This window comes from Rhagoletis zephyria, unplaced genomic scaffold (genome assembly GCF_001687245.7).
Source record: "Rhagoletis zephyria isolate East Lansing unplaced genomic scaffold, Rhagoletis_zephyria_1.1 Rzeph_scaffold_00010, whole genome shotgun sequence".
Taxonomy (NCBI): Eukaryota; Metazoa; Arthropoda; class Insecta; order Diptera; family Tephritidae; genus Rhagoletis; species Rhagoletis zephyria.
The window spans coordinates 578359-594809 of NW_016157094.1; positions in this window are offsets into that span (position 1 = coordinate 578359).

Here is a 16451-nt window from a genome sequence, read left to right on the forward strand (position 1 = left end):
ATATACTACATATATACATTCCTCGTCAATTGAATAGCGCAACCTTTTTTGATTTTCTACCATACAAAGTACGCTTGACAAAATTTTTATATGGAAGAAAATGCGCAGCACCGTCAACAAAAAAATGTCGCCCCTGGGTTTCTTTTTTTTTAATTTTCAAAATTTTTTTAAATGGGATGTAAACGTAGAATATGCTATATTTTTATAAAAAGTTAATGAATATTAAACAAACAAAAGGAAAACTGTACCTACTAAGTATTAAAAGGATGCGCTATTCAAATAACGAAGAGTGTATATTTCTTAATTATTAATCCAATTTTAAACTTTAAACATAAATCACATTTGCTTCATTGGTATCAATCTTTTAGTAATGAATATTTACAAAATTATAATAAGCCATATTACATATTACTTTACACGAAATATGAACCTCTGTAAAGTAAATCTTTTAGGCAAACTTAGAAGTGTTTTCGAGATTTGTTCGAAAAACGTATTTTTCGTACTTTTTCACTCAATATCTCATGAAACGACCAACAGTTCGAAAGGTATTGATGGGCTCTTTGCAAAAATATATATTTTTTGAGCAGATTGTGTTCCGTAACATCTACATTTCTCATCAGATTTTAATTTACTGTAAAAAGAAAATGATTGAAATTTCAATTTCACTACACTAACAATTTTCATCGAAATCGGCAAAGTAATATATTTTTGTAAGANTGTGTTCCGTAACATCTACATTTCTCATCAGATTTTAATTTACTGTAAAAAGAAAATGATTGAAATTTCAATTTCACTACACTAACAATTTTCATCGAAATCGGCAAAGTAATATATTTTTGTAAGAGGACTGTAGGTCACTTATGTTGATTGGATAATTTTTTCATGAGATATTGACGAATAGGTCCGAAATGCACCAAAACACGTTTTTCGAAAAAATTACGAAAACGCTTGTNTTTTTTTCATGAGATATAGACGAATAGGTTCGAATTGTACCAAAAACACGTTTTTCAAAAAAATTACGAAAGCGCTTGTTTGAAAGGAAAATTGGTTTGGAAAATATTTTTTTTTAAGCGATTACCACAAAATTTGTAGAACAGTGTTATCGATATATTTGATGATGGTTTTCAATTTCTCGTCATCCATTGTCCATAACCGTACAATATTTGGAACGCATTGACTAGTTGAACCTTCAAAACCAGCTTACCCTTATGTAGTTATCAATTAGTTATCGACACTGCTTTTATTTCGATAAGGAAAAGTTAATTTTAAAATATCGAAGAAAATGCGGGAAAAGGCATGACACTTGGAAAAAATCAGTACATTTTGGGGGTTTTCTGTTTTGAAAAACTTCGCAGGACAGACCTTTAAATAACAGTACGGTCCTGCAAAAAACAGAACGGATGGTCACCGTAACTATACGGGAACTTTCCCTGAGCTTCTCTCTTTTCCTGAGCTGCTCTGGGTGCATTCCTAAATCTTCATGAGTAACTGGCTCTTAGGGCCGGTTGTTCAATATCTGGTTATCTCTGCCTCGCAGTTAAACATCGTTAATCCACATAGAGGCCCCTATAGAGAGTTTTGCAAGATCACAGGATAGTATGCCGACATTGACTGGTATTTTAAATCCTCAAACCTACCCGCACTTTATCTACTTAAAAGCTAGTTATACCTTGTTTTACTATCGATTCCAGATCATTCGGTAGTACCTAGTAATGAGACATCTTACCATTCCTTGGTCCGTGTTTTTTCAAAGATTTGGCGTGCGCTTTATATTTACTTAGTGTATGGCACATTTACCAAGAGGCCCAATGAGTTCTTTGAAAATGGGATTTAACTTTTCATTATGACATTATATGCGACGCTCAGAATGGCGATAGCGCGGTCGCTATCACATAAAAGGCGATCATCGCTTGACTGGATTAAGCTAAGAACGTTTAAATTTCAATCGGAAGACACGTGCTTTTCCATCCATAGCCCTCACTATCATCTCTCTGCCTTCAGTCATTGGTGCTATTCAGCAAAGGGGAAGAGTGTTTCCTCTAAAACATCGGTCGCGAGTGCCACGTGTTTTGATTACGGAGACTCGCTACACTCTTAAACCTACCGGCAATCGACAATATTTTTTATATAGCTTTCGGGCAATATGACGTTCTTTCACCGGAATGAACGATATTAATTGACATCGAAGTCTCTCTCTCACTCTCTTTCTCACCACAAATATGACGACAACGAACTTACGCCTCTTTACATGGTGGGTATGGTAGACGTTGTCAGGTCCGATTTCTTTGTCCACACGTTGACAACAACAAGTCGTATCTGCCATCCAAAGGAGCAGCTCTCATCAGAAGCTTGTTGACTCTTAAAGTGTGTAGGATGCCGTAATTTAACAAAACACGTCCGCTGCGTTCAACAAATCTTTTTATTCTCATTCTAATATAAATTTTCACAATTCAGAAAAACTTATTCGTTCATTTCTATTTTCAACGAGTCACGTACGCATGCTCCCCTTTTACACACATTCAACAACGAGTCGCACAAGTTTACGCCCCCTTAAACATAAGTACATACATATACACACACACATTTATCAGAATGAAACATACAAATTTACATAAAAAGTATTTTACAATATAAATACATATAAACCAGAACAAGACAACATCAAAGTATAAACAATATTTCATCAGACAAGAAACACAAATACATACATATAGGGGAAATGTGAATGAGAGTGTGATAACGAACTTTTATGTTGATCATTTGAAACACAGATCACTACACAACATCATGCACAAGTACAAAATAACACAGTACATTACCATACATGCTACAAGTGCAAAGTGGTACTACCGTAGCGCATCTCAAGCCCTAGACTCTGGAGAACTAAATTTGCAAATCCGCTTATTACAGTGCCTCTTGGTATACAACCACTTCATATGATAAACTCGGAATGTATTATCGTTAAATTAAATAGAAGTTGCGATCCCGTACGAGTCCGGACTAGTCAGAAATAGATCCCGTACTCGGTTCTCTGACAATTGAGAGGACAAAAAAGAGAGTAAAGAAGTTACCAGTTTTATAGCCCAGTTATATATACTTGCACAGCTATACCATTTTTAAGTAAAAATCAAAACCGAACAGAATTCTACATGTTAAGTGCTATGCGTTGGGTAACCGCAGATTCTTATGTGACAACTCCCATGCAAAGCTAAGTATGCATAACAAGATTTTTTGCTTGTAAATTCTGGTAAATCTGTCAAACAATCGTATGTAGCGTTTTTGACAACCAAATTGTAAACAAAAGAAATGTGCACTCTGCTAATGCATGTTTAAAATTATTTAATTACTTATTTAAGTGGATTCTAATGAAATTTGACAGTTATTTACATGTGCAAGCTGAGTGAATTTACATACAAAATAAGCGAATTTACAACCAAAATTTTGAGGTTATGTTGAAGTGGTCAGAAGTTACCATTTTTCACCTGAAAGCGATTCCGTACTTTTCAGTGTTACTCTCTCGCTCTGAGCGAATTTTTATTTTTAACAGTTTTACTGGTTTTAGTGCGAGGTATACGGGATTGCAACAAGATATCGTAAAGCCAAGAATAAGGCCCTACTGAAATATCTCCAGTTGTACTGTCACTTTAAGCAAATACCTCATGCCTTCCGATATTGTCAATTTGCACCAGAAACATAAATGACACATACGTACAGCATGACACTTATATTGGTGTGCTCTTGACATCTGAACTGTACTGCTCTTTTTTGTTTAATAAAATACAATGCAATATCTAACAATAGCGGAAATATTGTTGGTAGCATATGGTGACAATAAAAAATTCACAAAAATTCGCACATAACTGGGCACGTGTTTCCAGTACAAGGACTGTCATATTTTCATTATATTTTTGAATATCCACTTTTTGGGAGCGAGACGGAAGCTGGTGTCTTGCATTGAAACCAAAGGTATCTTCGGTGCCTGCATTAGAAGACACCAATGTTGTCGTTAAAAACGAGAATTGGTGAATGGAGATTGCGAAGACATGGCATCAAAAAACAAGATACCTGGCGACAATGGTAAAGGATGTACATACATGCACACAGGCATAAGTGTACATACATACATGTACATAAGTACAATCACTTTAATATCAGCAGTAACCAAAATGTACATCTGTTTGTTTGTATGTTTTTGAGGAAGCATATGTGATTGTACAATGTGGCGCATTGACAAATGTATTTCTCGTGCAATTTAACATACTCACTGCCTTAAGCTCCAACACACACCCACGCACACATACACACGATCTTTGCTGCAGCAGTAACATGCCGACATTTTGACTTTTAGCTCCTATTGTTATAACGGTGGTAAATAGAAACTAAGCGGGTGGAAATATGTATGTAGCAGGCATGTCTGCCGTCTGTGTGCGCTGTTCTCTTTTATTACTAAAGTGTCAGTGAATTGAGAGCTGCCACTTTGGTATACTTGAAGCGACGGGCAAGCACAAGAACCGCTTAAGTAAACATGCATTGGAAGGAGGGAAGGAGGTGCTGTTAGTAGAAGAGGATTTGGTATTTTAGCGTTAGTGGAGCTGCTGCACTCTTGAGCTGTGCAAAAGCAATCAAGAAATGACAAAGCAGCTGATTTTAAAGATCCTCCAAAGCACAACAACACAAGCCCCCCATAAGCAAGAGCAACAAGAAGGAGAACACAAAGCTTATCGCCATCGATGGGTGCGTTAGCCGACAACTTGAGGGCGTGCTGTTGTTGGCGCTGTGGTAGGTTTTCGTGCCAGGCTCGCAAGTGCGAGTTGACTGCCTGCTTAGCAGGCTTGCTGCTGGCCATTTCTTCTGGAGCTGCTGCAGCGCCGCGGCGTACGCGTTCATGTCGATGTCAAGTAGCATATGCCGTGCGCCTTTTTTGCGTTTATTGCCCTCTTCGCAATTGTGAGATTCTTTGCGCACATCCACTCACAGCCAGATATATGTACATATGTATGCATGTATGCATATACATCAGAGAACAGCTTTGAGTATGATCGAGCCTTTTTGATCACACTCACTAAAAATCAAGCACAAGCGAACGCCACACTCGGCTACTATGTGTTCGATCGATATGCATACCCGACAGCTGCTTTGGTTACGAACGAGTCTGTTCGATCACCCTCGCTATAAATTGAGCACAAGCGAACACCACACTCGGACACCCGCAGCTAACCCGAAAATTTGTGTAACAATGAAACGGACACCCGAACATTGCGATAAAATGCAGGACAACAAAGAAATTTACGCTGAAGGTAACTGGCGCCAATATGTTCCCACAAAGCATACGAAAATGTTGTTGCTTTGTGCTTGTGCATACGCAATGAAAAAATTAGAAGCGAAGTAGACAAAAATGTTTTTGCATCTATTTCGTATAGTTTCGCGTGGAAAGCTGTGTGTGTATATATTAGAACACAGCCTAAAACTATGTAGGTACATAAGTACTTTTACAAAAAATAAATGTGCACCGAGTGTATAGGGCTTGGGCATTGCCGATCTACACACATTAATACCTAAATGGATGTAGGCGACGTGATGCCGCATTTTGTATGAGCAAAAATATAAGAAATGGTTAAATGTACACTTAAACAAACTACCGAAAAATTCAACCTTCTCTTTACCCTCTACGCACAAAAACTAAGAACACCGCGATGAGAAGGCAACATTTTTTGTAGAAACAAAAACGTCATAAGCCAATCAAGAAAATTTTGTGCACACTCGGGTTGAAACTCGAACACCCGGGTATATTGAGCTGCAAAGCACCCGAACCCAATCAAGTATGTATGAAAAGCAATCGGGTGTTGTGGCCAACATATTCGTCTTGAGCTCAGTCGATAACGAACAATACTTCTGCTCGTATACAGAGAACGATGCAAAACGGGTTTTGTTAGATGTTCGTGTATACACGAAAATCATGCACCCGCTGCAGATGTCTGATATACATATAAAATGGCATAAAGTGTTTCGGCAGTTTGTTGTTTTCTTTTTCCATGCTGCATCCTTTCAATTCATTTTCGCGCTAGCGCTTGCCTGCCACTTTTTGATGTGGCGGAACGTGATTTTATCTCGGCTCTTCAAGCTGCAATATTGCACTTGAATCACGAGTGTAAATGCAGCGTGTGGCAAGCGCTCCGAGTCTTTTATATCCTTTGCCATGCTGCAATACGCGAGTACGTACGTACATATATAACGCATACACATACAAGTACATACACACTTCTTTGTAATTGAACTTTTAACCCGTCATTGTGTTGCGACGTGATACGATGAAAGCTTTGCTGCAAATTATTTTCCCCAGTTTTCGCCTTTTTGATTTGGTGTTGCCTTTTAATGCAGTCTTTTGAAAATAATGCGGTTAATTGAAGTCTTGAGCTGCTGCAATCTAGTGGCTATTAATGCACTGTAGTTGTTATAACTTAATTGGTTACAATGAAGTATGGAATTAAGATATGTGCTAGCACTTAACTTTTAGCTAGAGCCAGCGATATAGAGAATACTTTCGCACTTTTTTGCCTTAATTTTTCCAGTTTATTGCTCTATCTTATCTTTGATACCCATTAGTCAATCACATAATTTATAAGAGAATCGTCTTTTCTTCTATAAAACGATACCCGCAAATTAATTTTCTTCAAAAAGGTGGCGTAGATAGCAGGGTTCAGAAGAATTAGTTTGATGAAATGATTAAAAGTCATTCATTTGTTTTCGGTATCTGCAAACGATTATTTTTGGTTTGTTTTCATCCAAAAGAAGCAATTTGATACTGTTACATCGTGCGACAGCCAATTTTACATAAAATAAAATCAATATATTCTCGAAACCATGGGCTAAATAAAATAAAACTCCGTTTTTGGTTTTTCTCTCTGACGTAAGGATTTTTTAAAGGACTTTGAAATTTGAAAAATACGTTTAATTCAAAGAATTATTAAAAAATAATCAGTGCAATGTAGAAAAACAGTATCGGCATTAAACTAATGAATAAATTCTTTAACTCAAAACAGATAAAATTTTTTGGAGCATAGGGACGACTAGGTATTGAAAATGCCCTTTTAAAATTGTATCCTTGAATACACTTGGAGTTTCGCAATACTTAAACAAATAATATGTTATGGAACAATCGATCACACCTTAAAAAAAAAATTAATAAAGGGACATTTTCAATACCTATTCGTCTTTATGAACCAAAAAATTTAGCCTTTCATTTCGTAACCTTATTTTTATTCCAGATTGCACCGGATTTTTTAAATAATGCTCCGGGTTAACAAATCCAGATGTCACAGAGAAAACCTACAAAACACAGTATCGTGAGTAAATTGAAATTATTTTGTTTTTTGTCGCACGTTGTTATTTGGGCTCTCATACACAAAAGTTATCCAGTAAAAGCACGGTTTTGCGAAACTTAGACTTGACTTGACTTACGCAGAAGCTGAATAACGATTACTCTGCGTGTCATCTATTACTTTTTTTTTTTTTTGATTATCACCATTTGTAATGTAATGGATAAAAATGGATAAAAAATTTCAATTAAAAAAAATTAATTTACGCTTATCAAACTCTGATTGTTTTTAATTTATTTCTGTCTTTATTTGAAAGTTTGTTTTTCGATTGCCAGATGAATTGTATTTATACAAAAATTTATATTTGTGTGACATATTTGTAGGGATTTTATTAAAAAGTGAAATGGCAGCATAATTCTCACACGGCTCTCTTTGCATTTAGAAATTTAACTTAGAAATCAAGAATTTATAGTTCTCTAAGTTTCTAAGTGAAGTTGTTTTTTTTTTTTTTTTTTGGGGTACACGCGCTGCTCATATGCTAGATATGCATACAATTTTCAAGTCAAGTTAAGTCTAATTCATGCAATAACTGAGCTTTAAGTAACAACTGACTAATTTGTTGTTTATTCGCAGAAATCTCTATTTATGTATGTATTTACATATATTTTGAAAGCCGTTTTCTTCTGTTCGCAAAGCTCAAGAACGGCTGTTATGTGGGTGGAGGACGTGGCTTTGCTCTCTCAATTTCCCCATTTTGCAGGTTTTTTGGATACATTAACACTAAAACTGATTATTTTGTGACAACTCTTATAAATTATTTGCTACATGAACACGCGCAATTATTTTGTTTTCATTCGTTATATACGAGAGAACTGACTAATTCACCCTTTGCAGCAAAAATAATTAATAATAATAATAATTGATGTTATCACACAAAGAGCAGGGACCTACAGTTTTACGCCGACTATTAGAAACAACTTTTTCTTTGTTTTTTTATTTTTTTTTGATGTTGGGTCTTGAACCCAGACCCTTCGCAATGGTAGCACGCACTGCTAACCACTACCCCATAGCGGCCTCCACTATTTAACTATGTAAATATATGTATGTTGAATTAGTTTATTTTAATTTATTTGTTTGCCAGCGCAGTTTTATAAATTAAAATTTTTTAAAACAACTATAATTACGAAGGATTTCCTTCGTTTGCGAATTAATTTTTATTCTTTGTTAGAAATCTGCCGTATCACGTCGCACGGTAGTGCGCGCGAGTGACGAAAGCAGCCACATACATGCTGAAATGATTCGGTAATATATACACGAGATATGGACGTTTTTATCCAGACGTCCAATCGACATATTCGAGGTATCGTTGGAAAGGTCTTGCAGAGTGTGTCCAGAAAATGTATTCAAGCTTCATAAGCGATTAACCGGATTCTTAAAAATTAGGCTCAAGTGTTGCTTTTGCCGGTTTAAGGGGGTAAATGGGTACCCCCGACATATTTAGTGTTATTTATAGGTCAATACCTTTCCAACGATACTTTATATATTTAGTTCCGGCTACTAGCTGGAAATATATAGAACTAAAGTGATTTTCGTTCGTGTCTCCACTACGCTCGAAAAAAGGCAATTTTTTAAACTACCACTGAGGCGGCACTACTCGGTCCATACCATTGATGTGGACATCAGTAGAAGGGCCTTGAACCTTGAAACAAGCTATCTAACGTTGTCTTTTGGGTTTATTAAGTATAAATATATCATAACGTTATCGCCTGAAAACTAAAAATCGGGCTGCTAAAAATATAGATTTCGGGCATTTTCTCAAAAACTAATCCGTCTTACCGAAATTCTTACCATCACTGTCCTCACATCAACTGTCATTTCTTAGTTTGACAACTCAATTTCCATTTTGCTTTGGATACAGATCGAATTGGCTGAGTGGTTAGTGGTTCGTACTACCAATTTATTAAACCTGGGCTAGGTCCTTTTTCTGATTAAATTCTTAATTAAGAAAAGTATTTCTAACAGCGGTCGCCCCTCGCAGGCAAACCCCCCCAGTACAATTCTGCCTTGAACAAGCTTCTTATAAAACAGGTAGCTGTTCGGATTCGGCGAGAAATTGTAGGTCCCTCCATTTGTGTTATAACGTCGGGATGCATACCACAAATCGGAAGAGAAGCACGGTCAACCACTTACAACTTTTGTAAGCGCCAAAATATTAATATTATTGTTATATATTTTCAATTGCTTTAGTTATCTGATTGGCTTGATGCCATTTTGAAAATAAAATGATTAGACAGCAAGTTGGGCACATGAGCAAATGGAACCTCGTTAAATCAGTGTTGACAGATGCTAAGACACATACAGTTACGGTGACCAGATTTCTGTCGGCAAAAATCGGAAAATTTCCAAAGCATTGAATCAAAACATACAATTCTTTTAGAACAAAAGTATTTGGTTGTTAAAGTTCAAATTTTTTTGTTATTTTTCCATAAAAAATATACTTCATGCTTTCTTCCATAATTCATGCTTGTGCAGTAAAAATTGCAGAAAGCCGTTACTGAAAAAAATTCTCAAAATTCAACGCGATTTTCAGCAACTTAAAACTTGCACTTTATTATAATAAAATTGAATCGGGTACAAAACTGCATACTCAAAAATTCAGATTAAAAAGTTTAAAATTTTGATAAATATTCCTTGAATTTTTCTTAGCTTAAACTTTATAGATTTATATGGTTTTGGTTAAAGTGTGAACCATACTTTTATGAAAAAATAACCAAAAAATGTTAACTTTAAAAATCTTGCAAATATTTAACAAATCAGCATTTGTATACACATCATTGCTCCCCAATGTAGCTTATATTTTTCATATCCGTGAATTTTTGAAGGAAACAAGTATTTTTTTTTTTATAATTTCACTAAAGTAAAGTTGTTATCGTTTCATTAAAAATAAAAACAACAAACTTAACAAATAATTACAAAAACCTTAAAGAAAATTAAAGCAAGGATAATAGTAACATAAAAAAAGATCATAGAAAATAAAGATGTCTATGGGTGGCTTTGTTTACGGCTCCCTTATATTATACATCTTTTGACATAATGAAACTGCTGCCACGTCCGAAATATGGTTTGTGGGCTAGAGTACACAAAGGCTTCTATTGAACTAATAAAAAATAAAAAACACCGAAAATAGGGATTTACCGGTACACTTAAACGTCCGTACGTTGAAAAAACAACTTTCTCAAAATCGATACTGTCCCGTCAAAATCGGTAGTTCAGCCAGCGCTGCCCATGATGCCTGGTATAAATCCATCTCAAGCTCGGTCATGTCGTCCGTAACTACGTTACGGGTGATTTTTTTGAGGTTAGGATTTTCATGCATTAGTATTTGACAGATCACGTGGGATTTCAGACATGGTGTCAAAGAGAAAGATGCTCAGTATGCTTTGACATTNGTTTTTTTTAAAAAAAAAGGTATCAAGCTCTTAAAAAATCACCCGTTATTAAGCTTCTAAACGGAAAGTTCAAAAAGTCCATGACTGATGAAACTGCCTACGCATTCAGCATAAAAAAGTATATCAAGAACTGGCCAAATATAATTTTTTTATTAAATGTCAGGAAAACAAAAGCTTAACTACATTTAAAAGTATGTGTACATTAATCGGATACACACAATGAAACTTATGCATGCATATATGTATTTAGTGCATGGAGTAGGTATGTAATCAGGCAGATTTGATGTTTTACAAAAGTTCTATTTATTTTGACAACTCGGAGAGGTAAGCGTTTTCAGAGAATTGCATCCAAATGGTCAATGTAATGATTCAAATGTCACCAACATCTGCGGCTCAAATATATGTACATAAGTATTTACTTTTTCTTTTCGTTGTTTCAAGTTCCGTATTTCACTTTTTTCGCTGGAAATACTTAGAATTTAGTTTGAAAACTTTTATATTCCACTTCCGCATAGAATTTCATTTTTGAGGTACAGTTATGTCCATCCATGCATACATCCATGCTTGTGTATATGTATGCATAAAAGTATGCTTGATAAAACAGGGTGGGCGAAATAAGACCTAACAATGTTAAACACGTGTAACTTCTTTATTTTTACCCGACTTCCAAAAAAGGAGGAGGTTATCAGTTCGTCGGAATATTTTTTAATTTTTTTAATTTTTTATTTTTTTAATTTTTTTTTATGTATGTTACCGCATAACTTTGGACCACGTCAACCGATTTCGATAATTCTTTTTGCATCGGAAAGGTAGTGTCTCAGAGGTGGTCCCATACTAATCTGGTTAAGATCCGATTTTTATATGAGAGTCGAAGTCGGCTTTTTTTGCTAAAAATTACTTGTTTAATATTGTTTTCTTTTTGCATGTTATAGTTCATCTCTTCGAAAATCATAACGGATACTTACAGCAAGACCACCAACAACGGCTACAACACCCCATTCGTTTTACACAATTAGCCGCACAAATTGATTTTTTAGGTAATTTTTTGATGTCGGATGAAGCGCATCAACAAGCAAAACTGTAGATTGTGAGGCTCTGAAAATCCAGCAAAAGTTACACCGATCCAGATGCACTATTTGGTGCGGTGTTATGGCCGAAAAAGTTATCGGCCCACATTTCTACGAGAATGAGGATGAAACGCCACAAACTATTTCTGGGGCTTCTTAAAGAACAATGATTGACAACTTTTTGCGGTCAACGGCAGAGCAGCATCCAAGATGGAGGGACTGCGCACACTGCTAGGTAAACTGTGGACCTGCTACGGTAGGTTGGTAGGTCATATTTGGCCCACCCTGTACTAATATATACGAATATATACATTCATGTGAACATAGCTGTATATTAAAATTTGCCCCGTCAACCAAAGAAAGAGTGCCTTGAAATATCTTCTCATAAAATAACCTCTTGCAGTTCGAAGGCAGCGTTAAATTGTAGGTCCCTTTGCGTTATAGCATCAGGACGCACACCAAAAATTGGGAGATAAGCTGGGCCATAAAAATTGCCAGAGCCAAGATCTATTCGGAACAAAATCGAAAAGATAACTGACTTAAACGTACAAATTTCACCGGCTCCAATATTCACCACCGCGCCTATGCAGATTTTTTCTAAAATTAAATATTTGGGAGAAATCCTAGACAGTAAACTTTATGGAGGCCTCGCATTTTGGCAATGTATACAGACTTTAAGTAAGACGCGACGTGTAGCTCAATCCAATATTTATTATCGATTTTTGGTTCGAAACGAAATTTTTTTACGGTTGCAGTGTCGTAGAATCCGAGTTTGTCGATTTTCTTATCGGAATCATAACTTTAAGGTAAATGCGAACATTTTTGCTCATTTGTGTTGTTGATTTGAATGAAATTTTTTAATGTAAACAAATATGTAGAAAATGTAATTCATGTTTTAGCACTCAAATAATCGATTTCAAGCAAAAACATAAAAATAAAGCAGACAATGGATTTTGGGTTATTGTGTTCAGACTCGAGACCCGATTAAAAAAATTTCAACACACATGTGTAGTCAAAGGAATAAACTTAAATCTAAAACAAATATTAAATATTTGTAAATTTCGAGTTGGTTTCTGCGTAAAAATACTGTGGTCAGCGTAGCCTGAGTTGGACTGTTAGGGATTATTTCTTTGAACATTTGCAAGAAATTTTAAGTTTACTGAAAATGTATTTAAATAAGTTGTTTTGTTTTGCCGATTTTAACTTTTAAGGTCTAAAAATTTTATATTTTATCCAGTAAGGACGTGTACCTTCACTACGAGATCGGTAATTGGTACAAACTTTCTTTTTTTTGTACAAACTACGCCGAATGAAAATAGACCTAATTTGCAAACAGCTTATTCAATTACCGGTTTTACTAATATGTTTAAAAAGTCTAAATCCGATAGAATTTCGCAACACCAAATGAAACAGGTATCGGTTTTCATTCAAGTCAAAAATCAATTCCGAGTCGAAGCGCAAATTAGTGAAGGCAGAGCTCATGTCTTTATTTAGTGCCAAAGGGTTGTACGCTTTAATTGTCTTTACGCTTTAATTGTCTTTACAATATTTAGTGGCATGAGGCTGAGTGTCAAATTAGAATACTGAGCCTGAGGTTATGTGTATGTTGTAGATTCTTATTAATGGCTCCATAGGGCTATGATCGATGGTATCTGTGACAACCCTCCCTTCTCTCTTGGGGAATATGCCTCGATATTCCTCAAAGCCTTAGACTCCATGTGGTAAAATCGGTGAAGAGGTAAGAGCTTACGTTTCTTTGGTGACATAGAAGCTGCACTCAGCGCATCCGTCCATCTAGTTCGGCAATGTAAGTCTAGACTATATTACATGGGAGTACTTGGTAATGAGATTATTTTTATTATTATTTATCTCAGTAGTTTCCCTCCTCCCGCCCATCCACAGGGGCGCAGACCGCATGACGTATGTAAATTTTATTAATGCTCATCCACGAAAGTGTAGAGATCTATGTAAAACTATTCACTACAGAACCGAATTCATCGGCTAAGGATTATGTCTTTATGTTAGCAGAGAGGATAGCATCGTTTTGCTAAATAATGCTGTAATCTTATATAGCAAATGACAGTTAAAATTCTGGCATAAAGAACAGAGTTGCTCATATAATTCAAAATTAGTTTTATTTACTTCAGGAAGAAGTAGCCACTCCAAAACCTAGTCGGCTCTTCATTAGTCTGGTGGAGATAGCGAAGGGGAAACTCGCGGATGTTAAAACTTTATGCTTCCTTATATTTGGCGTCAGATGGTATGACTTGGGGGCTCGGCCTAGTTAGATATGCATTTGTATGTATGTACCACAAACTTGCTTCAAAGCTATCCGATTACAGAACTTTTCCTAAGCTTTCGTCACTTAAAAAAAAACAACGGAGATGTTTCCTTTAAGAACTAAGACATCGATTTCTGAGCGTTTTCCAATAATTTCATTAAAACTTTTTGGTTTATTGGGTATACCAAACAGTCTGCAAGCATTTGTGTCCAGTTTCACATTATTAAAGTAAAATAATAGACAACAGCCACATGTCCAAATGGAAAACACAAAACTGAAATAAAAAAATAAAATGATTTAATTTAGAAAAGTTTTCATTCTTTGCTGCAGACAATTTGGAAAGTAATAATTTTTATCTGGCGAACGGAACTCAAAGATGCCCACAATAACATAAAAAAAGAACGAAACTAAAAACCAACAACAACAACAACAGTATAATATCAGCCGTCAACCGACCACCAGCTACCTACCCCGCTATTCCTTAGCATCTTTTTAAATGCTGCTCCCGATGGCTAAGCGCCGAGGAAGGAAGCAGCAAAAGTTGCAGCAGCAGGAGCGACAGCAGCAAACTAAAAGCGGCGTTAACTTTTTCTTAACTGTTTCCGCTGTTTCCGGTGCAAAAGTTGTGTTTCATTTCGTTTTCATTTGCGTATTTTTTTTTTTATTTTTTTTTTTGTTTCTCTACATCCGTTGTTTGCAATGCCTTTTGTTAGTTGGTGAAATTGTTGGCCAAGAAAGAGTTAAATTTGAGTTTTTAACACACATCCATAAATGTGTTACACATGTATGTATATGTTTGTATGTAGCTATGTGTGGCTGTGCGTTAACAACACCTTCCTATTTTAACCTAGTCCACATTTCCATTTTACTCTTAGCAAACAACTTTTTAACTTGAAGAGGATTTAGTCGGGCCAGCACGAAAGCTCTGGAGTGTTTGTTTGCACGTTGCAATATTAATAAAGTTAAAATTTTCAACGTAGGATTGCTAAATGTTCCGTAGAATTTTTCTGTAAATATTTACTGCAGTTACGTAATTACTTTTGCAACGCTTTGCCCAATTGAGGAACTTAAGCCGGTATGCGGGCAGCGGAAGTGGACATTCCTTAAACTTACCAACTAAGAGCTTTAACTTTAAAGAGTATACAAATTTTGGGAGTGGCATAATAACAACTTATACATACATATTTTCTTGCGCTTGTTTTAAGATGTAAGTATAGGGAAGTGTAATAGTAAAATATCTTTTACAACTATTTCGCCATAAAAGTTGACCGTATATTTGAGAATTTCCCTGTACTGCTCTTTTAAATATGGGTTAACTATCATGTGAAAATTTCAATAAGATAAGTTTCAGACTTCGTCTTGAATATATGTACATACGTAAGTATCTATGTATGTATTTATGTATATGGATGTCGAGGCGTACCTAGAGATTATGATGAACTTTTTGAAACCATAAGATTAGCTTGGTGGGTATGTCATACTGGATGAAATCCATAATTTAATTTCACCTATGCCTAAAAAATGCGCCGCAGGTATTCTAACTATAACCACTGGATGGTATGCTTTATCTTTGTCTAGTTTATTTATTCAAGCAATGTGTTATTTTATTAAAAACTGGTTTCACCTCACGTTTTTATACAAATATTAAACAAAATTAAAGCATGTGGTTGCCTTAGGCAAGTGACGCACTTGGAAAATGAAGATATTTTCCTTTGTGACAAACTGAACGGACCCCATTAGTTCAGTCGGCGAGACATCACGAGCCGATTTTGAAATTTCGGCTAATTTCGTTGCCTCAGGGGTAGTTAAGAAGTGCAAGCTCCAGTTACTTTACAAGTGTGGGCCTTCTCTATTGAGTTCCACCAGACAAGGGTTCCGTACAATAAGATAGGCTTAACTATGATTTCATAGATCCAATGAATTACTTTGGGCGATAGACCCGACCTCCTACCAATAGCTCCCCTACAGCAGTACAAGGCAACCTTGAGCCAGATCAAAACGGGTATCTAGAAATTCTCCCTTAACCATATATGTATACTAGGTTGGTCCGAAAATGTATGTGAAAAAACGAAGTTTTAAAAAAAATCTTAACGCCATCAGTCAGACCTTCGCCCCTCAAGCCCGGCCTATCGCTATCTATTCTGACCTCAAGACTGTTATTCTTCTTCTTCTTCTTAATTGGCGCGGTAACCGCCTAAGCGATTTTGGCCGAGTCCAAAACAGCACGCCAGTCATTTCTCTTCTGTGCTAACTGACGCCAATTGAAAATGCCAAGTGAAGCCAAGTCCTTCTCCACCTGGTCTTTCCAACGCAGAGGAGGCCTTCCTCTTCCTCTGTT